The following is a 17,488-nucleotide window of genomic DNA, read 5'->3' on the forward strand; positions in this document are numbered from 1 at the left end:
TATTTTGCTGGGACACATGATTCAAGAAATGTGGAGTGAGCTGGGTCTTTTACTTGCACAGGAGATACTTCCAGACAGAGATGACAAGTTGAAGATTTTTAATTCTCAGATTATGGTGAAATCAAAACAAAGAAATTTTATAAGCCTGCATGAATGAAATATCCTTTTTTGAATATTGCAGTTCTGATGTGGATATGACTTAAAAGCAGAGCCTGAACCTGTGAGCTAATAAATTACAAAAATGAGACTGAATTCATAGGTTTCCCAAATAATATGAAGTGAATACAAATTTTTTCCCCAGACATTGCCCCCAACTCAGAGCAATCAAAAATCCCAAAATGGAATTCTGATTTGCCAGTCGTAGTGATGGTCCTTGAGTCAAGAGATGGATGAAGCATTGACCGTAGTCTTTCTCCCAAAGAACAAAGTAGATCTACATAAAAACCCGAAGTTATGTCTTACTATCTGGGTTAAATAATTGAAGAAAACAGAGTTGTAAATGGGGAAAGCTTGTATATTGCCTTTTATGATCCGTAAATGTGCACTGTTTTATAGAAAGTGCCAAGAGAAATTTCCTGGAAATTTCCTCTACCTATGAAAATTATTTTTAAAGGGCAATCCTAAATTCCTGGAAGAATCACAGAAATTATTGAGACCATCGATTTTGAAGAATCAGGGACTGTTAAATAGAGAACAATTTCACTTATTGTATCATTGGAAATGAGCAGAAGAAAGAAGCAAATTGGAGTTGGAATGTGATTATTGTAAACCAAATCAGATGATGTCTCCATTTCAGGATGGGATATCTCTCTGGGGTGAATGAATGAAAATTCTGGAAACTGCTCCACAGCCTGTGGTGTAAGACTATTTTTCACAAAATCATATAATACAATGAGTTGCTTTCATCTTGTAGTGACTTCAGTACACCTTCATCCCTCCAGAACCTGCAATAATTGTATATGTATGAAAGTATCTTTGCTAAATATTTTACTGCTGAATGTCCAAGCAGCAGTTTCTGCCTTCAATACTGATTCCAGGAAAAACAATGAGAGATCTCAGGATGTAAAATAATTCAGAAGAAACAGGTGTCCTTGATATACAAAAATTAAAGAAATTGAATTCTGAAAATCAGGTAAATAACAGATTATCTCTGTAGTCACTTACAAAGTTTCTAGGTTTAGACCTCCCAGTGTTTGACCTCTGTGTTATGAACATTTTTGTAAACTTTACACAAAGAGTCCTTTTATAGAGAGAATGTTTCTCAGTTTTTTTAGGCCCTGCTTTATGTCCTTGTTTCTAAGACTGTAGATAAAGGGGTTCAGCATGGGAGTGACCACCATGTACATCACTGAGGCTACTGCAATTGACCTTGAGGTTTGGGTAGCAGCAGAGCTAAGATATACTCCAAGCCCTGTGCTATAAAACAAGGTCACTACTGAGAGGTGAGACCCACAAGTTGATAAAGCTTTATACTTGCCCTCCATTGTTGAAATTCTCAAAATGGAGGATGCAATCTTAGAATAAGAGAAAAGGATGCCAATGAGTGGAATAACAGTGAGAAACCCACTTTCAAAATACAGCACTAGTATATTGAGGAAAGTGTCAGAACAAGCAAGTTGGAAGACCTGATTAAGTTCACAGAAAAACTGTGGCATTTCCAACTCTGTACAAAAAGACAATCGCAAAACCATTAAGTCATGCAAAAGGGAGACGAAAACACTCAATAACCAGGATGTCAGCAGCAGGAGGCCACAGACCCGGGGTTTCATGATGACTGTGTAGTGCAGAGGGTGACAGATGGCCACAAAGCGGTCGTAAGCCATTGCAGTCAAGGGGGAGATTTCTAATTGCCCAAAATAGCATGAAAAAAAACATCTGGCTGAGGCAGTTTTCATAAGTTATAGTTTTGTTCTTTGTCTGGATGTTCAGTAGCATCTTTGGGACAGTGGTAGAGGTAAAACAGATATCTGTAAAAGAGAGATTGGAGAGGAAGAAGTACATGGGTGTGTGAAGTTGGGAGTCAGTGATGATGGCCAAGATGATTAGCAGGTTCCCAACTATGATGAGCAGGTACATGGACAGGAACAATCCAAAGATGAGAAGTTGCAATTCAGTATCATCTGAGAGACCAAGGAGGACAAATTCTAAAACATGTGTTTGGTTTTCCATGTACCAGATGAAACTACTAAAAGAGACCAGAACAATGAGAATATAGCCACAAACAATGACCCACAAATGACCATAAATTCTATGGATCATATATATTAAAATCATTAATTCTTCATATATATATATATAGAGAGAGAGAGGGGGGGGGAGATCTAGTGTACTTTAATGGAAAATGTCAGAGAAAACAAATTTTCCTACTTCTCCTTACTAATTTTGGCGACTAGCTATCCTTGTCCATAATTGGACATATATATTCATGGCAATATTTTCCACTACAAATTCTCTTAGAATTTATTTTATTAAACATATCTTTTAACCAATAATTTTGTACCCTTTGATGAAAAAGGTTGAAATAATGTTTATTGGTAATGGTACCACCACATTTACATGAAATTAATATTACCAAATTTTACTGAAAAAAATGTGGTCAATATCAATCATACATTTTTAAGTCAAATGAAAAGTATAAAATTTCTGGAATAAGATATACAAGAAAATCTAGGGACCAGGGTTTGGAGATGAGAGTTTTGATCCAATAGCCAAATCATGAAAATAGAGAAGAAAATGTGTAACTTTGGCTTTATTGAAATATAAAACTGCTACTCTCTAAAATAATTGATAAGGGAATGAAAAGAAAATCAACAGCATTGGGGAAAATACTGAAAGAACACATATCTGATAACTGCTTTGTATTTAAAAATATAAATACCTCTTATCACCCAACAACAAGAAAGCAAATACACAATTTAAAAATTGGCAAAAGTACTGAACAGAATCCTCACCAACAAGATATAATGTTGGCACATTACACATAAAAAAAAGAGGCCCAACAACATTTGGCATTAGGAAATTGCAAATTTGAAACCACCATAATATTTCACCACATGCTTATTAGGATAGTTAAAAACCTGAACACTAAAAATAACAATTGCTTGTAAGGATGTGGCACAATATAGTCTCTTGTTCATTATTAGTGAGAATACAAAATGGTAGAAGCAGAAGACAGTTGAACTGTTTCTTGTAATACTAAGTATCATCTTACCATACAATTCTGCAATTGTGCTCTTAGGTACATATGTGGCTTATGTGAAAACTTAAGTCCACACAAACAGCCATCAGTGGATGTTTCTAGCAGACATATTCATAAACTCCAAAATCTGTTAGCAACCAAGAAGTCATTCTATAGGTGAATAAACAGTGTGCTATACCTATACAAGGCAATATATTCAGAGTTAAAAAAGAAATATTCCATCTATCCACAAACGGGAGGATGAATCCCAAATGACTGCAGCAAACTGAAGTAAACGAAGGTAAAAACATTACATAGATATGATATAAACCAAGATACAAATTCCCCTCTGGATAAGACAAAATAACCCAGACTAATCAATGATCACTTGTTGACAGGGTTTAATGAAAGGGGAGATGTGATGAATACATGAAGTACAGGTGGTTTTTTTAGAGCAGTGAAAGTATTGTGTATAACACTGTAATTGTAGACACATGACATTATGCATTGTAACACAAAGAGTGAAAACCGATGAATACAAATTAAAAATTCTTTTAGAAGTTTAAGGGAATCCCAAGATGGCATGCAAAATATTCAAAACCATCTAACTGTATTACAATGGATGGCATGCCCTCTCTTCAGGGGATGTGAGAAAGGTGCTGAAAGAAGTAATACTGGATATGAATAGCATATGCAAAAGGAAGTCAATGCACACTGTACATAAGCCCTGCACTCTAGTTGATAAATTATATCCCACTGGAGTATGGGTTAACAGTTCTTTTACTTCTGTGTCTGTGTCAATCAAAGAAGCAAATGGGTTGCAGATGAGGGAATATGCTTCCAACTGTGGAGTGGAAGTTTACAGCTAAGCAAAGAAGGGAGGCTAGACTTTTCTCTGTAATAATGATTTAGAGGTAGATACATCAGTATGAATGCACGTGTAGGTCAATATAGATCAAGAGAATTGCATGTAGAAATATGTATTCATATGTGTAATTGGGCATGTATTTCCTTAGTATTTCAACAGAGAAGCCCTAGATGTCCCAGAATTAAAAAGCAAAATTTATTATTTGACTATGGACAATATTATTATAACAATGGAAGAACTCTTATCATTGATGTAAAGGCAGTGGCTGCCAGAAGTTATGAGGGATGCCAGAGGGAATAATAGGTATAATATAGGTATAATCAGGTCATTGGATTTGTCGTGCATGACACTGTAGTGACAGATACAGACCATTATATATTTTGTCATAACTTACAAAATTCCATGGGACAAAGTACGAACTAAAATGTAATCTGTAGTCCATCTTTAATAGCAATGCTTCAGTATGTGTTCATCAATTTTAGTAAACATACTAAACATAATAACAAGCATAATTATTGGTGAAATGCAAAAGAAATAATAGTGAATTATTCTATACATTGTTATTCAACCCCACACAGTTTCACTCCCACACATTTCTCACATCCACTGTGTTATTTCCACTGCTAATCATCTCTCCAGGGATTTGAGAAGAGGAATAGTCACAATGACCCAGAGTGAACTTTGTAATGAGGAAGCCATTTCGTGAACTTCTCTAAACCCCACAATGACTCTCCAATAACTTTAAACATAAATATCCCTCTTGTGAACAAAACACAAGGATCTCTGTTATCTGGTTACTGCCAATCTACCAAGACTCATGTTCCACTTGTCATCTCCTGTCTCTCATTGTTCACAGATATTAACAACTATTGCTAAAACCTACCCACATCTTATGGTTACTTTGATCCCAGCATCCTGTCCTTATCATTTGTTCTGGGTGTGCTTCTATACCTTTCACTTCTTGGAATTACTCCACTTCCTCCTTCAAGCCTCAGTACAGTTACCAGGTCCCTTGTGAAGCTTCACTATCCTCCACAGGATGAGTTCAAATTAACCACCTCAGGATACACCATGTACTTATTTCTACTTTTTTAAACCCATTTAGATATAATCTCTTTAATGTAGGAACAAAGTGTTGTTCATCTCTTTGCTCCCAGAATAATATTTAGTGCATACCATGAAGTATTTGATGAATAAATGTTTGTTGAGTAACTAACAAAAAAATGGAAGAGATAACATCATCAGACTATTACCACTAATTATGGTCTATAGTGTACTTTGATTTATTTTTTTCCATAGCCCCTATTATTAACACAATCTGTAACAGATGTTTTACAACAATGTAAGGTGGTACTATGGAAGTGCTGTAAGGGAATTCTTCACATTTGCATGCTTGCTTTATACTTTCACAACCTCTCTAATAAAAATACTGTATATATACGTATACATATATATATATGTACATATATGGATGAAAGTGAAAAACCTGATTTCTCTAAAAATTATAGAGAAAGAAGTTGCAGGGAAAGAAGGGAAGATGTTGCCAGGACAGGGAAGCACCATGATTAAGTTCTAATATCAGAGGTGACAGATAGTAGAAAAAAGATATTTTACTGGACCACTATCTAATTCCACTCAGGCTTTTTAAATAGGCAAAGCTTTGTATGATCTTTCTTTCTTTATGTGTATATCTTGTTACACTTCTCAAGCTAACACCAACAAAAGGGATACCTTAAGCCCTAACACATTACCCCAGTACCTGTGAAGATTCTGTGCTTCACCTTGAAATGATCAAAGAAGAGTCAGATTTCTCCAATGCAGATTCTTTCTTGAATGACAGATGAAGTCAGAAGCTTTGCTCCCATAAAGGACAGAGAGATGGAACCACTTACCAGGCGTCCAGAAGACACGGTTGTGTTATTTCATCACCAGAGATTAGTAAAGTAGACTTAGATAGTGCAGCGGAAGCATTTTGAGTTTCTGTGCCTTTAGGGATATCATTCCCATGAGCATGACTAATGAAGAATTCTTCTGTTTTTTTCTGCATGAGATATTTAGGTACCTGGAGGAAAGAAAGACAACCACAGTGCAAACTTGCATCAGTTTTGACCTTTCAGAGACAGATTTGAAGCTCTGTGTTCATCTTTTAGCCCAGTGGAAGCCTTCCTCCCAGGAGGAGGTCACCTATTTTTAGCTGTCTACTGTACTATTGCAACGTTTCCGATAGTGATTTCTCTATAACTGATCCTGGAGAGAGATTCTGGATACAATAAAATATTTTCTATCTCTGATCTGTCTCATCTGTCATTGTCTTTCATTAATGAGACTGTCCTCTCTAAGCATGATTTTCTCTTGTCTCATTGCTTCTGTTTTCTTCCCCATAGTTAGTAATATTCTTTTACTCACTCAACTCTTTGATTTCTCATTCATTCAACAAATACCTATTCACAATACTGTATGATAAGCACTAAACTATGTACTGTGGGAGAAGAGAGAAGTAAGATACTGTGCGTGGTCTCAAAAAACTCCCAGTCTAAACAGGGGGAAAGACATGGAAATAAATAAATACAATGTGCTAATGTGGTATACTCAGTCCTGTTGAAATATAATTCCATATGAAGGAGGATTTCCATTTATGCTTAAACAGTCTCCTGGGACTTTGAGTGGTATGATGTGAAGCTATAGTTTAATATGGGTAGTAGTGACATCTTAATAATTTGATTTCTTCCTATTCATGAACACAGGGTATCTTTAATTTGGGTGCTTATATTTAGTTTAATTGCCTAATTACTGTGGAGTGTACTTTCAATAGCATACTGAATAGCAATAATTAAATCAGGCATCCTTGTCTTTTTTGATACTGCAGGGTAAAGTTTAAACTCTTTCACCATTCAATAGAAGATTAGTAGGGTTTTTACATAAATGCCCTTTAGCATGTAGAGGAAATTAAGTTCTTTTCTTTTTTTTCCTGAAGTTTTTTTTGTAAATAGGCATTGGATTGTGTCAAATGCATTTCCGCCTAAATTAAGTTTATCATATGATTTTCCATTTCACTGTGTTAAAGCAGTTTATTAAACTTATTATTTTCTGATGTTGTACCTCTTTGCATCTTCAGATGAATCCCACTTGGGCATGATGGATACTTCTCTTAATGTTCTGGTGGAGTCTATTTTCTACTATATTTTGAGGGCTTTTTCTTCTTATTCATAAGGGAAATTGGTCCTTGGTTTTCATTACTTGATAGATTTTTATATAGTTTTGGTATTACAATAACATTAACTTCATAGAAGTAGTTATGAAGAGATTACTCACCTTCAATTTGGAAATATTGGTTAAGTGTTCAAATTAATTCTTCTTTGAATGTTTCATGGAATTCACCTTTAAAGATGTCTGGCTGGGCTTCTCTTTTTTCAGAGGCCTTTGATTACTGACTGAATCTGATAACATGTCATACATTTGTGGGAAGCTTCTGTTTCTTCTTGGGTAATTAGGTAGTTGGGTGTTTCTATGAATTTATCCATTTTTTTCTAGCTTATCTAGACTGATGATACCCAATCGTTCATAGTATTCATTTAAAATACTTTAATATCTGCAAAATTTAGCAATGTCCCCAATTTCATATAGGATTTTAGCAATTTTCATCCTCTCCTTATTTTCTTTTTCAGAATTACTCAATCTTTGCAATTTTCTTGAACTTTTCCAGAATCTAATTTTAATTTTAATTTCTTTGGTTCCCTCAAGTAATTTCTATTCTTTATTTCATTTCTCTCCATCTCATCTTATTATATCCTTCCTTCTATTAGATTTAGGTTACCCTTCATTTTACTGTACCTCCAGATAAATAGTTATGCTCTTTATTTATAATCTTCCTCCTTTTTTAATATAAACATCCAGACCTACAAATTTCCCTTCCTATTAAAATTCCTCTCTAACCTAGCCAGACATATGGAATTAATTTAACCACGAACGTCTCTAAGTCAAACTCAACATAAAAATGCCTTACCTTCCCCCCAGCATGGCACATGAATCCTGGGGATTAACCTCCCTGGCACTGAGGGATTACCACCAAGTATGAGCTAGCAATGCAGCTGGAAAAGACCTTGACCAAAAGGAGAAAAGGGTAAAGATAAATGATATAATATGGCTAGAAGTCTTCAAAGTGGGTCAGGAGGTCATTCCCGAGATTAATCTTATGTACATCTCAGCAGGATATCATTAACTGCCATCGTACACATTGCCTAAAACAAGTGGGCAGAGCACTCTTAAGTGCTCTGGAGACATCTGAACAGTAGAGGCAGTGCAGACGGCTCAGAAGTTTGGTGCTCTGCCAATACAGCCTGCTTTGGAATTTATGCTCCCAGTATGAGATAGAGTCGAACTCAATCATGGTTTAAATATGCATAGCTCTTCTGCCATTTCTATTTGAACCTATAATTGTTACTAGAGTTGATAGGTGTTTGTCCAAGAGACTTAAATATTTGGGATATCCATGTGCCAGCTGGGCCCTAAATCTCAACAGTTTTGCAACACGTATACTCCAGTTCATTGGAATCACCCAGGACAACTAACAAGGAGATGATGATGAACAAGAGTCATCTCTAGCAATACAGACAGTCTGCAACTGCAAGCAAGATTTTTCCATCCATCTTCCCAATGGAATCTAAGCCCCCTCTCAATCAGAAGCAGATTAGGAATCCGAATCCTCAGGATAAGGGAATGAACAATGGACTAGTGTAGATTTACAGTTATTCTACTGTAGACTTATTGGGATTCCAGAAATGTAAAAAGTTTATTATTTCTGTGAAGGTAGTGGCCACTGGAGTTTCTTAGGGGACGGACAGGGAAAACGGATATAATACAGAACTTGGGAATTGTCCTGAATGACATTGCAATGAGAGACAGATAAAGGCCATTTTATATCCTGTAATAACTTACAAAAATGTATAGCAGAGAGTGTAAACTACAATGTAAATTTTAATCCATGCTTGGTGGCAATGCTTCAAAATGTGTTCATCAATTGTAACAAACATAGGATATGAATAAATGATGTTGTTAATGTGGTAAATGTGGGAGGGCTTGGAAGTAAAACATCTGGGAATTCCCTATATTTTCAGGTAACATTCATGTAAAGGAAGTATGTTTTTTAGAAAATTAGAAAGTATATTAGAAAAATTTAGCCACAAAATAAACAATAATAGGAACTTTCTTAGTAAGAGTAGTTCAAATGCCAGCTGTAAGTTTAACCACTCTCAACCCAGAAGAGCCTGAGATTCTATATTAATGAAGAGAGTTTATATGAAGATGCATCCCAAAGCTCACCCAAGTGCAAACTCTGGTAAGACATTCCTGGTTAAAAGTGAGATTCTTAGGATTATAGTTGTATTCTAAAGCTTAAATAGGTATAAGCACACTAATGAAAAATTGGTATCAAGATACTTATTTGTACTCACTCTATTGCTACTAAATGAGAAAAGTCCCCTGAATGACAAGCAAGTGGACAGTTTGAAATTACAGCCCCCAAATAGCCATAAAAACTCTAGGTATAAACTTAATATGTTCTGGCTTGGTAATGGCAAAATAAAATCAAATTAGAACCTCTCTCTTCCACCAAGGCCTCCAAGAATTCTCATAAATATGGACCCAACAAATTTAATGGAACATTTAATTAAAAAAAAAAACAAAAAACAGAAAAACAGATAAACAAACCAAGATATAAACATTGTAGTAATTGGTCATTGCAGACAGGAGATAAGTGTCTAATCATGCAAAAAATCATGAAAAGTTTATCTGGCTTATACAGCTTCCATAAGTAATGTTTTTGCTTTCTGTCTGAATGTTCAGCAGAATATCTGGAACATTGCTGGAGGTGAAACAGATCTGTAAAAGACAGGGTAGAGACGAAGATTTACATGGTCATGTGGAGTTGGAAGTCTGAAATGATGGTCAGGGTGGTGAGCAGATTCCCATTGGAGGTGACCAGGTACATGGACAGGAAAAGACGAAGAGGAAGGGATGCATTTCTGTATCTTCTGAGACGAGGGAAAATCCTAAAATTTGTATTTGGTTTTCTGATTCCATGTAGACAATGCAACTTCTGTAAAAGTGACCACAGCAAAGCAAAGTTAGCCAAGCAGGTACCACCAAATTAATATAAATGCAATGAAATAAACCAAAAACATGTTAATTTACTAACTTATTTATTTATTATATATAGATGTTCTGCTCTTTATCTGAAAATATCAGTGAAACCAAATGCCTCTCCTTCACCTCGATTCACTTGCTCTGGAGTCTTGTCAGTGAGCCCTACTTTAGTGTTTGTGGTTCCAAGTACAACAGAGTTTGATTCAAATATGACTTCTCTACACACATCTTTTCTGTCCCTTTGATTGAGCATATATTTGGTGCTGGAGTTGTTGGGTGTATACACAGGAGACTTGAATCTTTGGGCCAGCTTGGACCTGAGCCTCAGCAGAGCAGCAACATCTACTCCATAGTTAATTGCACTTACCTAGGACAACTAACAAGGAGATAAGGCTCAACAACCAATGTAACAAGGAACTGAGAGAGTGTACAGCCACAAGGATGAGAGTCTCATCCATCAGCCGTATGGGATGAAAGTCCCCTCTCAGTTAGATGTGGACTGGGCATCACCATCCATAATCCTCAGGATTTGGGAATAAAATACGGTTTGTTGTGCACTTTCTGGTATTATACTCTAAACTTACTGTGATTCTAGAAATGGAAAAAATTGTGTCACTGATGTGGAGACCTTGGCCACAGGAGTTGCTGAAGGCAGGAAATGAGAAAAAGGTGTAATATGAAGGCCTTTTTGGGACTCGGAATTTCCAGCATGACATTGCAAAGACACATACCAAACATTATATATCTTGCCATAACCTGCTGAATAGAATGGGAGAGAGTATAAACTACAATGTAATTATTATCCATGCGGTGTGGCAATGCTACAACACGTGTTTATAAATTGCAATAAATGTACCACACTAATGAAAGAAGCAGTTAATGTGGGAAAATTTCAAGATATGTGGTGTGGGGAATACAGGAATCCTGTATATTTTTTAATGTAACATTTTATATAATCTATGTATTCAAAAAAGCACATGAAAAGATGTACAACATCACTAGCAACCAAGGAAAGTTAAATCTAAAGCAGAATGCTATATCACATTACTCCCACTGGAAAGGGTGCTATTGAAAAAAAAAATCGAGAACTTCAAGTGCTGGAGTGGATGTGGGGGAATAGAAACACTCATCCACTGCTGGTGAGAATGTTGAATTGTGCAGTCACTGTGTAGGATGTTTTGATGGTACATTAGAAAGATAAGAAGAGAATTTCCATATGATCCAGGAATCCCACTATTAGGATAATATCTAGAAGAAATGAAAGCATGTGTGGGAACAGATATATGCACACCAACGTTCATGGCAGCATTATTCGCAATTGGAAAATGGGGGAAATTTAAATACAAAATAGTTTTTATGGCTAAGAAAATTCAGTGTGAGTCAGGAGGTCATTCTAAAGATTACACTTAATGCACATCTCAGGTGGATTTCACACATGTCATTGTGAACAAAGCCTCAAACAGGGGTGTAGCTGAGGGTCCCAGAGACATGTAAGCACTATAGGTAGAACAGACAACCCTATGAAATCAGCACCCTATCAATCGGTTTTACCTTGGAATATATGATAACCTGTTACCCCGATGTCGCAATGTAAAATAATTAGACTCATTTATCATTCCCCTACACATGATTCTTCTCCTTTTATTTGAACCTATAATTAGCATTGTACACACTGAATATATGCCCCTGAGACTTAAACCTTTGGTCTGTTCACATGCTGGTTGACCCCTAAATCTCAGGAGACTTGCAACCAACACTTAAATCTCCAGGTCTTCAGACTTGCTAAGGATAACAAACAAAATGAGGATGATGGACAATGCCCATACCAAACAAAAGAGAGTATTTACAACTGCAAGCAAGACTGTTCCACCTAGGCACCCCATAAGAACTAAGCACCCTCTCATCCTGGAGCAAATCAGGTATCACATCCCCAGATCCTCAAGTTTAAGGAATGAATAAACGTAAGTGAAGGTTGCAACTATGGACCAAAGTAAACTTATTACAGTAGTAACAGAAGGAGTTTTAACATTGATATAGCAATAGTGGCTACCAGAGGTTCTGAGGGGAGGGAGAGGGAAACATAGGAACAAAGGGCATTTTTAGGGCATTCTACTTGTTCTTCATAGTTTTGCAATAATGGATATAGACCACTATACATTTTGTCAAAACCTTTAAAATTGTGTGGTACAAAGTATCACCCAAAATGTAAACTATAGACAAAGTTTAGGAACAATGTTTCTAGATGTGCTCATTAATTATAACAAATATGCCACACATACGTAAGATGTTATTAATAAGGGAAAATATGAGATGGGGAAGGAATGGAGTACATGGAAATCCCCTATATTTTCAATGTAACTTTTCAGTCATCTAAAACTTCTTTAAAAACAAAATAAAAAAAAAAAACTAAACTGTGGTATCCTTTCACACATATCAGAATGGCCACTATTAATAAATAAAAAACAAAAAAACAGAAGACTACAAGTGTTGGAGAGGATGGGGAGGAATAGGAGCACATATTCACGTTGGTGGGTATGTATAATGGAGCAACCACTGTAGAACACAGTTGGCAGCACCTCAGGAAGCTAAGTGTAGAACCGTCATATGATAATCCCACTACTGGTATAGAGTCAGAAAACTGAAAGTAGGGAAGTAAACAGACAATTGGACACCAGTGTTCAAACCAACATTATTCACAATTGCCAAAAGATGGAAACATTCCAATTGCTTATCAAGAGATGACTAGATAAAACTTACTATAGATTATTATTCCACTGTAAGAAGAAATGAAGTCCAGATGCATGCAACCACATGAATTTGAGTGAAATGAGTCAGACAAAAAATGGCAAATATTGCATGATCTCACAAAGAGAAAGTAAATGAAATAAAATTCATGAAGTCCACAGGCATCTTATAGGTCACACATATGATAGAATGAAGGTAGGAAAGGGAGAGCTGATGTCTGCTTTGTGCAGAATTTGTAATATCGTAGATTGTAAATAGAGTTGAAGGAAGCTCATTATCATGAGTGTAATTAACAGTGTTGATATGCGGGCATGATTGTGATTGAAAGGGAAATTTAGGGTCATGTATGTCAATAGAGGGAAAGCTGAAGAATGAAAGAGAACTGTAAAATGCAGTGACGTCTGTTGTGAACAGTGAGTGTGGTCAACAGTACAAATATAGAAATGTTTTCCATGAATTAAAACAAAGGTATGTTACCATTACAAGGTGTTAATAATAGTGTGATGTGTGGGCAAAAATATATCAAACACAACCTGTAGATTATAGTGAGTAAGAATATATTAATATTCTTCCATCAATTAAAAAATGTTTACTAAGTGAAAAAAGCAGACACAAATTACTGCACAGCATTTCACTTCATTTATTTAAAATGGAAGCATAAAAATTAAAGAGAAGCTATTAAGTTGTTATTGATCGGGTGGTATTTGTTAAAATACAAATAATGCAAGTTATGAACTATAGTTAACAGCAATATTTTAATATTCTTTCAGAATTTGTAACAAAGGAACTACACCAATGTTAAGAATGGTAAATATAAATTGCATAGGAATTTTTCTTTTTGGAGCAATGAAAATGTTCTAAAATTGATAGTGTTTTTTAATATACAACTCTGTGATTAGAGTGAGACCTATTATTTGTACAATTAGGATAGACTATTTGTTGTGCAACTATATCTCAATAACACGGCTTTAAAAATGTAAATTACAAAGCATAAAACATCTTGAATAAAAGATACCAGAAAATGTAGGGGCCCATGGTTTGGAGATTAGTTTTAGATATATTACCTAAAGCACAATTTATATGCCATGAGAGAATAAACTTCTTAAGTTTGACCTTATTAAATATAAAACTTCTGCTCCGTAAAATACAATGTAAAGGGAAGAAAAGAAAATCCACAGATTTGGATAAAATATTTGTGAAAATAATATCTGATAAATGATTTGTATCCAAGTATACAAAGAACTCTTAACACCCAACAATAAGAAAGACAACATGCAATTAAGACTGGGCAAAAGATCTGAAAGTAAGTATGGAAATTAATGCTCAACATTATTTGTCATTAAATTGCAAAACAAAGCTGCAATGATCTTTAAATATAATGACATTACACTAATACAACTTGTAATGTGATAATGGAAAGTGTTGGGAAAGGAAACAAAGAAATTCATTGTGTGTACATACACAATCATACTCATAATGAGAAAGTTCCATGACTATTACAATCCTTGCGTCTGTAACTGGTCATATGTTCAAAGTTCATATTTATCATTACATTCTTCCACTACCTTTTCCATCTTCCAATTACCTTCAACAAGCACTTCACCTGGCCATGGTTCTTTGTGTTTTGGAGTGACCCAAACTTTCATTCCTGAAGATTCTGGGCCACTGTCAGTCCTGTTTGGATTGGGTTGTTGTGATTTTCAATTGACTTTTATCACAGGACATGACATTACTAGAAGACACCTTAGAGGATCTCCTGTAGGTCAGGCAAACTCTTCTTTACTCTCATTATGTAGATGCAGTCTTATTTCCCCTTTATATTCAGGATCAATCACCTCAGCAAGTACAGTCATTTCCTCCTTTGCCTATTGATTCAGAGGTAAGAGGAGCCCAACGTGACCACGTTGCAATCTTACCTTCCAATTCAATGGAAATGTTGTGTCCCTGGTGGCAGCATTCCTCCTTTGGGGATTAAGATCTGTAAATAGTTATGTCCACTACCCCTATATATGAAGAGGCAGCTTAGATTCCACATGGAAAATGGATGCAATTCACCTGCTTGCAGTTGCAGGCACTCATGGTTCGCTTTTGTGGTGGCTGACCTTATTCACCTCCCTGTTAGATGGCCAGGGTAAGTCCAGTAAAGCAGATGGTAGGGGCTGCAAGTCTGCTGAGGCTCAAGGCCTGGCTGTCACATGGACAGTCCAGAGATTCAGGGCCTGGCTGTCACATTGACAGTCCAGAGATTCAGGTTTCCTGAGTATATTCCAACCCCAGCACCAACCAAAAGTTACAGCTCCAAAAGGAACAGAAGAGGCATGCATAGAAAGGTCATATCTGAGTCCAACTCCATCACTCTCAGGAGCACAAACTCCAAAGTAGGGCCAGCTGACATGGAACTAAACTCCAGAAACATCCCAGGGTCCAGAGGATGGAGGAAACGAGTATGGATTAGAATGGACTTACTGATATTCAAATATGGAAATATTGTGCTTAGTAATGGAAGAAATTGTAGCATTGATGTAGATAAAGTGGCCATGGTAGCTGGTGAGGGTAGGGAAAGGGAAGAAGGGATATGATGTGGGGGCATTTTCAGGACTTGGAGTTTTCCTGGGTGATACAGCAGGGACAAATGCCAAACATTGTGTGTTCTGCCATGTCCACTGGGTGAACTGGGGGAGAGTGTAAACTTCAATGTAAACCATTAACCATGTGGTGCAACAGTGCTCCAAAATGTATTCACCAAATGCAACGAATGTGCCACAATGATGAAAGAAGTTGTTGATCTGGGAGGAGTGGGGTGAGGGGGGTAAGAGTATATGGAGAACTTATATTTTTTAAATGTAACAATTAAAAAATAAAGAAGGAAAAAAATATGAACCCCTTTACTCTGTCCTTTGCCATGTATTTTATCTGTGAGTGTCCACCCACCTAAGAGTGGGGACTCAATGTCCTACTGGCACAAGAGTATTATATGATTACTTAATCAGGCAAAGCTCTGAATCCAATAAAATCTAATGTGCCCAGTGAAAAAGGTAAATTTACAAACATAATCCAATATTTCTTTTTGAAATTCATCCATAATATCAAACTGCTGCACATCTCAATCAAAATATAAACAATTGCCTTGAGTCAGTCCTGATATAGATAAATTATTGACTAAATAAATGAAATGTGGCAAATATCCCATGTAGAATAATTCCAATAATTTGTGCAACTCTTGCTGTCTCAAGGTCATGGGGCAAATATCCCACTTCTGAATGTGGGCTTCACCTAGTGACTTCTTTCAGAAAGTGATAAATGGAACGCAGAGAAATCAGGAAATTTATACTGGGCGAACCTCAAAACAATGTTGATCATGTCAACAACAAAAATGATAAATTAAGTAGACAGGATGTACTCTGCATAGGATGTAACAAAAATTAAAGTGGCACTTTATCTCTGAAGTCTTCCTCATAAAAACACAACTCCAGTCTAATCATGAATAAAATATCAGGTAAATTGCAAATGAAGGACACTTTATAGCATATCTCACTTGCATTCATCCAACTATTCTGACCCTCAAAAACAAGGAGAGTCTGAGTACGTCATCATATAAAAGGACTGAGAATTATCACAAATAAATGTAACCTGGTATTCTGGTTTGGGGGTGTTTAAACAGGGGAAAGTGAGCGCATGACTATCGAACCTCTCTACCAGCCTTGCAATTATCCTGTAAATCTAACACTTGTAAAAAATTAAGTTGACAAAAATTAAAAGTCTTAGTGAAATGCAAAAGCCTAGGAGAAATGAACTCTTAGCTACATTCCAGATGGGATTACAATGATCACACTGAGGTAAATCGCACAATCTTCATCCATTAAATGAGAATAACCAAACTAATTTTATATAATAATTGATAGAATTAAATAAAATAAGGAATATATAATTCCTGCATTTTGCTTAGTATTGATAGTGAATATTTTACTAGTTATGATTCAAAACAACACAGATTCACTCCCAACATCTCCTCCATTCCTCATCGTCTCCACAGTATTTTGATTATAGTTAATAGCCAGATTGACCCAGAGTGAGCTTTCCAAAGGGTGAGAATTTTCAAGAACATCACCCTCCACAAACTTGCACTGACTCTCCAATAACGTCAAACATAAATGTCCATCTTGTGGACACAAGGCTCTCCATTATCTGGATGATGCCGTCAGTCCAGGCTCATGCCCCACTTTTCACATCTTACCTCTCATTGTTCATCAGATATTAAGACTATTTTTAGGGAAACGGACTTGGCCCAGTGGTTAGGGTGTCCGTCTACCACACGGGAGGTCCGCGGTTCAAACCCCGGGCCTCCTTGACCCATGTGGAGCGGGCCCACGCACAGTCTGATGCACGCAAGGAGTGCCCTGCCACGCAGGGGTGTCCCCCACGTAGGGGAGCCCCACACGCAAGGAGTGTGCCCATAAGGAGAGCCGCCCAGCACCAAAGAAAGTGCAGCCTGCCCAGGAATGGCGCCGCCCACACTTCCAGTGCCACTGACGACAACAGAAGCGGACAAACAAACA

At 36.5% G+C, this 17,488-nt stretch overlaps 1 pseudogene; it reads right to left on the minus strand.

The window, feature by feature from the left end:
* Positions 1–1,226: 1,226 nt before the first annotated feature.
* LOC139437908 (olfactory receptor 7C1-like) lies at positions 1,227–2,169 on the minus strand (annotated as a pseudogene).
* Positions 2,170–17,488: the final 15,319 nt, after the last annotated feature.

This window comes from Dasypus novemcinctus, chromosome 30, assembly GCF_030445035.2.
Source record: "Dasypus novemcinctus isolate mDasNov1 chromosome 30, mDasNov1.1.hap2, whole genome shotgun sequence".
NCBI classification, from domain to species: domain Eukaryota; kingdom Metazoa; phylum Chordata; class Mammalia; order Cingulata; family Dasypodidae; genus Dasypus; species Dasypus novemcinctus.